Source organism: Sinocyclocheilus grahami, unplaced genomic scaffold (assembly GCF_001515645.1).
Source record: "Sinocyclocheilus grahami isolate Dianchi unplaced genomic scaffold, SAMN03320097.WGS_v1.1 scaffold460.1, whole genome shotgun sequence".
NCBI classification, from domain to species: Eukaryota; Metazoa; Chordata; class Actinopteri; order Cypriniformes; family Cyprinidae; genus Sinocyclocheilus; species Sinocyclocheilus grahami.
Genome location: NW_015505639.1, coordinates 551,012 through 563,064, shown reverse-complemented (window position 1 = coordinate 563,064; position 12,053 = coordinate 551,012).

The following is a 12,053-nucleotide window of genomic DNA, read 5'->3' as shown; positions in this document are numbered from 1 at the left end:
GCATAATAAATGCTTATCACATTTTTCAGGCATCCCTCAATCACAGGCAGCTGCATATGATGGATTCCTTCTAAATGTATTATGACAAACATTATGCGGTTTGTTAGATGACACATCTAACCCCTTTCTAATATCCTCAGGTGTCATGTTTGTCATAGCTGGGCTATAATCCATGTTGTTTTATGAGTATCTAAAGACCGAAATAGCATGCAAGAAGCAGAAACAGACCAAACAAACAGTTTACAGGGATGTTTTGTTTAACACTGGTTAAACATGAAAGTCGCGTCTGATGTTCTGTGGCTTTCTGTGATGCGATGAACACAGTTTGTTAGAATCACAGAGAAGATATCTGAGGAAATCTGCAGAAAAGAGCCTGAGCTGATGTGAGAATCAAAGCAGCTTGATTTACTGAATGATCTTGATGATTAAATTTAATTATTTGCTTTACTTGAGCGATCATAAATGCAGATTAATGAGACTTTAAGTGGTTCTGTGTGTTTGTCATTTATTAAAGCTACAGTAAAGTTGCCTGTGATTTTGTCGCAATAGGAACAAGCATCAAAATAAACCTGCTAAACCTCGGAAATCATTTTCAAGTAATATTTATGAGTGACATGAAGTATAATTTATCAATGAAATGTTTTTGCAGAAAATTACCTCAGTTAACACATGTTTTTAACCCTTTTTTATTTGTGGGATCAAACAAATGCTGCATTTTTGGGAATCTAACTATGACAGAATATACTAAGGCATTTGCTGTGACTGTATAAATATCCAATCTTTGTTTTGAAGATACTGCTGGACATAACTGACCTTTGCAAAGTCCAGATTTTCTGCAGTGTTTGATGCTGATACACAGAAGTGAGCAGGATTACCAGCCGCCTCACACTTCAGACCTTTAATTAGCTCTCTGACATGGTTTCTGACTGCTTGTTTGCTGGGCTTGACTCTGTATTTTTGGCTCAACACCATAGACTTGATGCAGTGAAATTATTCTCTTTTACCAGGGAGTGTTTTCTTCAGCTGGATCAGATCAGTGTCTACAAGGTGAGTTAAAGGAATAGTTCACCCAAAAAATTACAATGTGCTCACCCTCAGGCCAAAATGGGAACAGATTTGGAGAAATGTAACATTCCATCTCTTGCTCACCAATGGATCCTTTGCAGTGAATAGGTGCCGTCAGAATGAGAGTCCAAACAGCTGATAAAAACATCACAATAATTCACACCACTTCAGTCCATCAGTTACCATCTGGAGAAGACAAAAGCTGCTTGTAAGAAACAAATCCAAAATTAAAAACAGGCCAAAATGGGAACAGATTTGGAGAAATGTAACATTCCATCTCTTGCTCACCAATGGATCCTTTGCAGTGAATAGGTGCCGTCAGAATGAGAGTCCAAACAGCTGATAAAAACATCACAATAATCCACACCACTCCAGTCCATCAGTTACCATCTGGAGAAGACAAAAGCTGCTTGTAAGAAACAAATCCAAAATTAAAACATTTTAAACTTCAAACCGTTGCTTCTGACTAAAATATAAGTCTCTGGTCTGGTCTGAGTCAGGAGAGAAATCTGCACATATCAAGCACTGTTTAGCAGCCAAAACAGCTCTAAACAAATATGTGGCTGGATTTTGACGTGAGAGACAACAGCAGATGCACGTTTTCACCGGATGTAGCATTATTGTGGATCATGGACTAAAATTTTTGTCAGAAGCAATGGTTTGAAGTTAAAAATGTCTTAAAATGGATTTGTTTCTTACAAACATGCAGCCTTTGTCTTCTCCAGATGTTAACTGATGGACTGGAGTGGTGTGGATTATTGTGATGTTTTTATCAGCTGTTTGGACTCTCATTCTGACGGCACCCATTCACTGCAGAGCATCCATTGCTGAGACAGTAATGCAGTGCTACATTTCTCCAAATCTGATAAAAAAAACAAAAAACTCATCTACGTCTTGGATGGCCTGAGGGTGAGTAAACTGTCACAAATGTTCATTTTTGGATGAACAATTCGTTTGATTTATCATAATGTTAAATAATATGCGAATATATATATATACATATATATATATATATCCCACTGTATATATATATATATATATATTCCCGTATTCAGTAGCAGTTGGAAAGCGCATGTACAAAATAATTAATGGCTTTTCTACGTAATATGAAGCTCACACTGCACACATGAATCTAAGATGATTTTCATTGTGCAGTGTCTGTCTCCAGTAATCCTCCTTTTTTTTTTTTACTGTATTTAAAAAAAAAATCATAATACAAACCCATTCGAGCCCCTCCACATTATTCAAATTGAATTCATGCATTAACATACAAAATAAACAATGTTTTGGGGGGGTTTTTTTGTATTTTTTTTTTTACAGTGACTCTGTGTCAAGAATCCTATTGAAGTTTCCTTTTGAAATACCTCGTCTGACACCCAAGATAATAATCTCAACGTCAGGTGGAAACTTCCCGCCACGCAACAGTGACTGTGAAATTAGACTCACGGCAAAATAGGTAAACTGCATGAGGAGAATGGAGGATGGGTCTGTGCCTCTGAAAATGAAGATTCTGAGCTGAGATGCGACCTGGAAGTGTTTTTAGAAGATTCACCCAATGAGTAAAGGGTAGGTTTACTCTCTTCAAGGTTTTAATTGTTTTGGAAGGCAGTTAATCAGTAATACTGCAGTGAATGTAACAATTGTAATAGATTCACAGCGGTGGATTTTCACAGCTCACTTGTTCCACACCGAATTCCCTGCGAAAACACACAGATGTCAGAAGAGGCTCCACAGAGGAGAAAGGTTTGCCTGTATTGAATTAGGTCAGAATTGAAATAGATTGGTACATAATACAGTTGGAGATTTGTCAAAAATATCCACACTATTAACAAAAATTCACCATGAATGCATTAGTGCGACATTCATGGCCAACGTGATGAATCCCATGAGTGTTTCATCACTAATCAGTTACTAGTCGTGATCATCGTGTTTGATCTGACGTGTTGCGTATTTGTAAGTCTTTGTTTTAGGAGTCATAAGGTTTAAAGTTCCTGCCTACAGACTGCGATGGTGCTGTGGGATCTCACTAATGTCAGGTGGGTAACCTCATCTCCATTGCTTTGCAGTTCCCATGGAAACAGGGTGCTTCATGGTTTTTGGAGATGCTATAAATTGAGCTTCCCTAAACATTCAGATCCTTTGGTGATGCCTGTAACAAAGCCTTTCTTAAAAGGATAGTTCACCCAAAAATGAAAATTCTGTTATTAATTACTCACCCTCATGTCGTTCCAAACCTGTAAGACCTTTGTTCATCATCGCAACACAAATTAAGATATTTTTGATGAATTCCAAGAGCTCTCTGACCCTCCCATAGGATCCTAACACGATCAAGTTCCAGAAACGTAGTAAGGACATCGTTAAAATAATCCACGTGACATCAGTGGTTCATCCGTACTTTTACGAAGCTGTACTTTTGTGCGCAAAGAAAAACAAAAATAACGACTTTATTCAACAATTTGTCTCCCCCGGCGTCACCCTGGCGCCATTTTGGAGAGTATCACATACGTAAATATCATTTGCAACGTATGTACGTGGATACATTGTTTATGTTCAGATCCAAGCATAAACAGCGTATCTTGAATCTTGTTTTCCATTTTTTTATTTTTTTATTTAATAGTTTGCCTTATTATTTGACTTTTTTATTAATTTTGTTGTTTTTGTCTTTTTTAAAATGTCTAGTTTTTTAAAATAATTTTTAATTACATTTTAGTTTTAGTTATTTTAGTACATAAAGTTAAACAAAATAAAAATTGAGAAATGTTTCCTTAGCAATTAGCTGAAATAAAGTAAGTTTAAGTGTTAAAATGTTATTGCAGTTACAGTTTATTTTATTTCAAGAAACAAAAAACGCTTTCGATAACTTCACAATAAAGTCCCATTAGTTAACAATGATGCATTAACCAACAATGATCAATTCTGTTTCTACAGTATTTTTTTGTTGTTGCTAATATTAGTTAATAAATATACACTGATCATTCATTTATAGTTCGTGTTAGCTATGGTCCATTAAATAATATTATACAGATACAACTTTTGATTTTAATAGTAAATATGTTATTTGAAATTTACATCAACTAATAAATGTTTCAGTGGAATTTTTCATCGTCCGTTCATGTTCATATCATGTAGTTAACTCATGTTAACAAATGGAACCTTACTGTAAAGTGTTACCATGTTTTTTTTTATGGTTTTAGGTAATAACCCTGAGCCCATCCAACGAAATATGAGCTGAAATTACACACTTCACCTTTAAAGCAAACATTTCAGTGAATCTGTTAGAAACGCCGTCCATTTCCCCACTGACCAGAGACTCGGTCAGGTCACGTAACTGCTAGTTTTTCTGAGCAAAGCTCCACCAGGGCAAAAAATTGGGCCGGTGAGAGCCGAATGTGAAGCCGCAAATGGACAGTGAGCGTGAAGAAGCGGGAAGCCAGTGAAGTGCTTCGGCAGAAGCTGAAGTGGAACGGCTGTGCTGCCTGTACAGATAAAACACACACAGCACACAAACCCCAATCACCTTTAATAGTCCCACTCTTCTGTTTGATAAGCGCTGAGGATTTGCATTAGGCTGAGAGCGCTGTGAAGTCTCCGTCCGTGTGTGCTGAGCGCCATATGGGCTTTCTACCCTTTGGCCCGAGCGCTCTGTATGTTCTAGCAGCCAAAAGCTCCACATACTGTAGGCAACGACTGCATCCCTCAGTGGCAGAGACGAGCAAATCTCCCCGGCGTGTTTGGCCATGATATGAACAGGACAGAGAAGCAGGGATGGGGAGATATAACAGGTAGTGACTACTAACCTAATTGCATTTTCCTACAAAACTAGCACTATTGTTTTTTTTCACAACTAACAGTGGTGTAGGACGGTGTAGAATGTTGTTTTGTGCACGCAGGTGAATCAATGATCACACACTAAATTGTCCTAATCATATGTAAGTTACATTCATTCTAGTGAATCCTATTTATATTTGGGTTTGAAAATTTATATTAACATCTCAAAAATAAGTTTTTGAGGTTGATTTTTTAAAATGAAAAATACAATATAAATACATATTACAATATAATAATTATAAGTTTAAGATATCTATTTTCTGTTGTAATATTTTAAAATGTATTTTCACCCATTCAAAAGAACAATATTTATTCGAAACGGAAATATTTTGTATCCATTTCTTTACTGTCACTATTGATCAAATTAATGCATCCTTCCTGAATAAGTGTTATTTATTAAAAATGTTATATCAGGGTTAGTATAGTTAACTAAAACTGAAACTATATATTAAAACCATTGAAATGGTTACTTAAACATTAACTGGAATCAAATTTAAATGTAAATAACTAAACTAAAAGTTAAATAAAATGTGTGTGTGTGTGTGTACAGGTGAAACCAAAATATTCAACCCCCTTGACCTGCAAGACATTTTATGTAAACAATTCAACAAAGGCATAGTACACTATTAGAGAAAGTTTATTAATACACATTTGAGTAATTCTAAGAATGTAAAGTTGATTAATAATGGGGGAAAAAAATCACATTTGCTCTAAACATTCATGTTCAAAATTATTCAACTCCCAAAAGTCAAAATTGGTGCAGTCTTTTATTGTTTAAAATCACACAGAATCACTGCTTGGGGGTGCTTAGAAGCTTCTGTCACCTCTCTACTGCAATCTTGGCCCATTCCTCAACTGAAAAAGCGTTCAGATCACTGATAATCTTTGGCTTTCACATTGCCACTGCTTTCTTCAAATTCAACAAAATATTTTCAATTTGAATTAAATTTGGAGACTTAACAGGCCACTCAAGAACATTCTACAACTGATCCCTGAAACAAGCATAAGCAGATTTGGATGTATACTTTGGGATGATTGTCCTGCCGGAAAGTTCATTGATCATCTTCTTCAGTCTTTGCACCAAAGGCATCACGATTCTTGCCAAAATGGCCTGATACTTCAAAGAATCCATGATGTCCTTTATACAGTCATGATTTCCACTTCCTGCAGCAGTAAGACACCCCATAACAAGACTAGGTCTCCTCCATGTTTGACCATGGAGATGGTGTTCTTCTGCTTATTAGCTTTGCCTTTTTTGGACCAGACATACCGCTGATTCATTGGTCCAAAAAGTTCTAGTTGGGTCACATCACTTCATAAAACATTCTTCCAGATCACCACAGGTGTATCTAAATGGACTTTAGCATGTTTAAGTCGGCCTTTTATGTTCTTCTTGGTCAAGAGTTGCAGTCAGCAAGATGCCCCAACATGAAGGCCATACTTGCCTTCTGATCTTCTTATACTCTGCATTGAAATGTTTTCCCTCTTTTCATTGGGTCATCTTTCAAGACTTTGGCAGTACATTGCCGGTTTTTCTTCAGTTGAGGAGAGTACAACACCCTCAAAGGTTTTCTGGTACAACACATTTTAAGCTAAGAAATAATGCTACCAGCTGTGTCTCTAGGAATTTTTAATGACTTGGAAATCTTTATGTAGCCTTAGATTTTCTAAAGTAATAAAACTATTTCTTTACTATAGCTTCTCTATAGCTTTTGTGAGAGATCTGTTGACTTGTCATATTTGCTACTCAACTTCTGCACATGCATGGGCTAAATGTATGTATGTGTAACAGCTCAAGCTAATTCTGTTTTCTATAGAGTTTAAAGGTTCTAAAGGTTTAGTTGTGTTTCTAAGACAATTTTGTTCCCCACCAGACAAATACGTTACTAAAAAACAGCAATGTTGAATAGGGGTTGAATAATTATGACATAGCTGTATTATTAATCTTATATCTAAGACAGATAGACATATAGATAGATAGATAGATAGATAGATAGATAGATAGATAGATAGATAGATAGATAGATAGATAGATAGATAGATAGATAGATAGATAGATAGATAGATGGATGACAGGTTCTCATATATAATGATTGTAGAGTTTTATTTTTTTTCACTTGTACTTTGATTATTCATGCATTCAAGCAAAAATACTCTTATTTTTATTTATTTTATATAATCTGATACTTAAATTATTGATTTGTTGTTGATATGTCTCATTGATACAGGAAGGGGCAAGAGATATGGAATGTGAGAGTGAGTAAATAATGACAGAATGTTAATTTTTAGAGGAACTGTCCCTTAAGTGTAAATATTTGCATACTGTTATTTATTTTACTAGAATATAGACCCCAAAGCTAAAGACATTGACAAGAAGCCACAAAACTGACCCCATGCTGATTGGGGTCTTTAAGTAGCAGCTCGACTGCAGTTTAACTACTTTGAATTGAGCAGCTTCCCATCACAGTGTGGAGGAAGATGAATTCAAGGTGAGCTCCTTCACATAGCCGCTGGTTTTCCACAGCCTCCTCATTGCTTGGGAGTGGGAATGAAGGATGTGACGTGCTATTAATGTTAATATGTTTTTTTACTGCAGCCGGTCAAATCATCTCATTTATTGGAGAAAATATCCCGCTGTTATTCTTTTTTAAGATAATAACTCATGGCCCAAAAACCACGCACACTGTCCTTGAGGCGTGTTTTCTGCGGTGTTTCATTACTAATGAAACACCGTTTCACTTAGTCTCACTCCTGATGGAAGTGGAGAGGCTTTGCTCAAATCAAACGTTTATGTAATGATAATCAGGATTAAAGCCGAGCTTTGATAAAAGGAAGCGAACTAGGTGGGGATCCGCTTCAACACATTTTAATAGGTGTTCCATTTGGCTGGATATTCTTTTTCATCCTCTTTTCAGGCTTTTTCTGGCTTCGCTGAAGTTCATTCGTGCTGTCAGATTTGAGGCTGTGCGAGACTTCAAACGCTCAGTCCAGTTTGGCGGGAGCTTGACACTTGAAGTTGTACCAACTAAATACAGTTCTGAACAAAGAATTTCAAATTGAACAACATTGCTAAAATGTTAAGGTTTTTTTGAGTTTCCATTGCAACATGAATAAATTACGTGGTTACCGTTTACATTTTTTAAAAATGTTTTTAATGTTTAGTTTTTAATTGTAAGTTAATGTAATCGATTACATATTTTGATTCATTTATTGGCTGAATGAAGCACGTGACGTCACCATTAGCTGGAGTGACTGTGGTTCTGCCCGAGTGGAAAAAGACTGAATGGCAACATTGGTTTTCAGCATGAATGCTCTGACAGAACACACAAAACGCATCTAAAACGAGAAAGAGCTTTGTGATTGACTGTACAAATAGATTTGACAAGAAATCTAAAGCTACGGAAAAGAAAAGCAAATGGATCACTGCAATTCACAGAAACAAATGGACACCAGGCAGAGAAACACAGATTTGCAGTTATCATTTTATGTTAATATGTTGAATTTTGCTGTAAAATCATACCCTATATATTGTATTGTTATAAAGTATTGACAACTTATCAATTAAATATTTATTTTCTTATATTCTGCATAACTGGATGTTTTTTAATAAACACTGACCAAAACGATATCTATATATAACATTGATATAAGTGATCACCCAGATTTAGACCAACCTATTTTGTATTTGCAAAATGTGTTCACAGGCAAATTTTCTTTATGTCTGTCACAGTATTGGACGCTTGACTGTGTTTTTCTCCCTCATGTGCCCATATTTGGTCGTTCCTGTTCCTGTCCTTGTTGTGTCTTTATTAGTTAACCTCCTTTCACCTGTGTCTCGTTAATTAGTCATTAGTTCCTCTTTCGTTTGTATAAATTCCTTTCCTTTAGTTCTCTGAGTTGTTGGTTATTGCTTGTGGTTACCCTTTGTGTGTGGATATTCCCTTCATCTTTCCCTGTGGATGTATTAAAAAGAATTAAGATTATCTTCGACGTACGCTCTACTGTCTTCTTTCCAGCATGTAAGCGTGACAGAATAACCGACCACAAGTAAATAAGCAAGTGGTGCCCCCTCTCCATTTTGTTTCCGTTTTGGTCAGTTTTTATTGTTGTTATGGATAATCCCAATTACCACCTCCTTCTGTTGGAGCAGAAAAGGATGCCTCTTGAGGTCCACTCGGCGATCTTAGTGGAGATCACCAACCCATCCAGCTTCCCGGACAGCAGCCTCTGCACATTCTTCCTGATGAGCCTCAACGATAAGTGCAGAGCGCGGTTGTCCGGAGGTGGTCCTCGGGATTCTTTCGCCGCCTTTGTGGAGTGGGTGCTGGTGAGCAACATCTCACCATTCACCATCAGCCCTGCCGAGAAGCGTCTCACCAGTCCCACTCCGGACCCAGAGCCCAGCCCACCATCACCCCACAGCTCGGAGCATAAGCCTGAGCCCACCGCTGACGGAGAGCCAGAGCCCGCCGCGACCGATGAGCCATCGCCAGAGAGAGCGACAGTGCTGAGGATCGCCCCGGAGCCAGAGGCCGTGATGTCAGACCAGGTGCGATAGCCGGCTACAGAGCTCACCACGGGGGAGAGCACCATGGACAGGGAGAGCGCGGAGTGAAGCTCCGCCCACTGCACCATGGCTGAGGGTGAGCTGAGCCCAATGGACTATAATTCGGATATATATGCAAACATGCCCCCTCTTCGTCCGCTTCGTCTGAAGTGTCTGTCTGCCCTGAACTATCAGTCTGCTCTAAACTATCTGCCAGTCCTGAAATGACCATGGAGGTCGTTCCCCTATCACTGGCGCTCCCGTTGCTGGGAGTGGCCTTCTGAAAATAACTGGTGCTCACAAATTCCCGCCCACCCTCCCTTTCCTGCCTTTTCCTGTCATCCCTGCTGCTTCAGCTCCGCCACCGCTGGCTCCTGTCAGCCCTTCTGCTCACCCTCAGCCCACCATCTGTGCGCTGATTCACCGTGGGTCTGCCAGTCTACATCAGCATTGTGGCTGGAGGATCCCTTGTTTCCTCCACCAGCCTCTGAGTCCCGGACTCCGCCTCAGCCCTTCGACCCAGCGGCTCCACCATGGCTCCTAGCTCCCTCCTCTCCACCGTGGCCCGTCAGTCCACCGGCTCCTCCGGGCTCCCTCGTCCCTCCGGCTCTGCCTTGGTCTGTCGTCGACCAGCTGCCGCCTCGGGACTCCACTCCTCCGGCTGCTCCTCGTGCCTCTGGCTCTGTCAGGCTCCTCCTTCCCTCCAGCTCCACCTCGGTCCTCAGTCGCTCCGGCTCCACCGTGGCCTTCCAGATCCTCGGTGTCGCCCGGGCTCATTGGCTCTCCGTCTCCGCCTTAGGCTCCTGCTCCACCGCCGTCGGTCAGCCCACTGGAGTCATCAGCCCTTCCTCCACCATGGCTCCTCCCTCCATCGGCCACCATCATGGCTGTGGCCTGGGTCCCGCCTGGCTCCTCCTGCTCCAAGTCCCTCCTGTCTTCTCCCTGGCTCCTCCCTCAGTCTGATTCACCCTGGCTTCTCCCTCCATCGTCTCCACCCTGGACTCTGTTCACCATCCTCCTCCCGGGAGTCCATCCTCCACCCAAACCTCCACCTGGGTTGTCCGCCTGCCTTCGTGCAAGCCCAGCACCATCCCCTGTCACCATCTCACATCCACTCCCTTGTCCTTCTCCTAAGTCCCCCTCTGTCCCACCCTTTCTTCCTGCGACGCGGGGTCGTACCTTCCAGGAGGGGGGGGGGGGCGAACTGTCACAGTATTGGACGTTTGGTTGTGTTTTTCTCCCTCATGTGCCCATATTTGGCCGTTCCTGTTCCTGTCCTCATTATGTCTTTGTTAGTTAACCTCCTTTCACCTGTGTCTTGTTAATTAGTCATTAGTTCCTCTTCCGTTTGTATAAATTCCCTTCCTTTAGTTCTCTGTGTTGTCAGTTATTGCATGTAGTTACCCTTTGTGGGTGGATATTCCCTTCATATTTCCTTGTGGATTTATTAAAAAGAATGCTCTTCTGTCTTAATTCCAGCACGTAAGCATGACAGTGTCATTCCCCAGCATCTAAATCAGGCACATATAAATGTCAGGAAACATGATTCCTGGCTGCATATCAATATCCATGGACCACTGGATCTTTGGTAAGTTGTAAGGAGCACTATATCAAGACCAACAACCTTTAGTTTGAATTGATTATCATTTGTTTTACTTGCATTTTTGCAGCTTCTCTATTAAATCCAGTCATGCAGCAGGCTCTTTTGCCACTCAGTCCGGCTGATTTGGAGTGTTCTGGCGGGAAAGTGATGTCAGTGCATACCCCCTATAATGATGGGAGCAACTCTGAATCAGTTGCGTTACAAAGGGATCCGCTGATTCGAAGCGCATTAAATACCGCCTGCTGGTCAAAATTAAGTAAATGCAACTAAAACTCAGTTCAGACATGAATAAAACATTTTACAAACCGACTGCAAATTTTTTGCGTCATTAAAATGTATAAAACTGATACAAGATTGGGTAAGACACTGGTTCATACAGACATTGACACAGAGCGGCGAACCTCTGAAATGTAGCGAAGCTTTCCTTATTGAAATCACATGATTTTATGTAATTCATCAAGTTGACTGAATTTAAGTTCCCTTTCAGTCGGTCATACTCGACGTCACGTCGGATGACCGACGAATTGGGATCTCGCTTAGAGAGACCAATCTACTTCGAGTGTAAACTAAATGAGCCAATGCACATTGGCATGCGATTATTGCATCCAGCTGCTGCTGATCACAGCGTGAGTATAAGTAGGCAGCAGATGCAGCGCATATTCAGCTTTTTGCTGAGGAGCCGAGCGGTTCTATCGTTCTGCTCCTGACCAAGTTCTACAGTAGTACAAACTACAGTCAAGCACGCTCTTCGTGGGCTCTCATTCTGGTGGACGGCGCTTCAGCGGCGGTGGTTTTCCCGTGTCGAGTGGGTTGCACACAACAGGCTGCACTACCCCTGTGTTTGTTGCAGACGGCCATCTCCCCTGTGTGCTTCAGCACACTAAAAGAGCAAATTCCATCTAAAAGAGCTTCACGGGTGGAACGTCTTTTTAAAGACGGGTCTTTTTAAAGATGTCGTACCATCCGTGTGTTTCTGGGTGTGGTCGTTACCTGGCGCCGGGTGATGGTCAC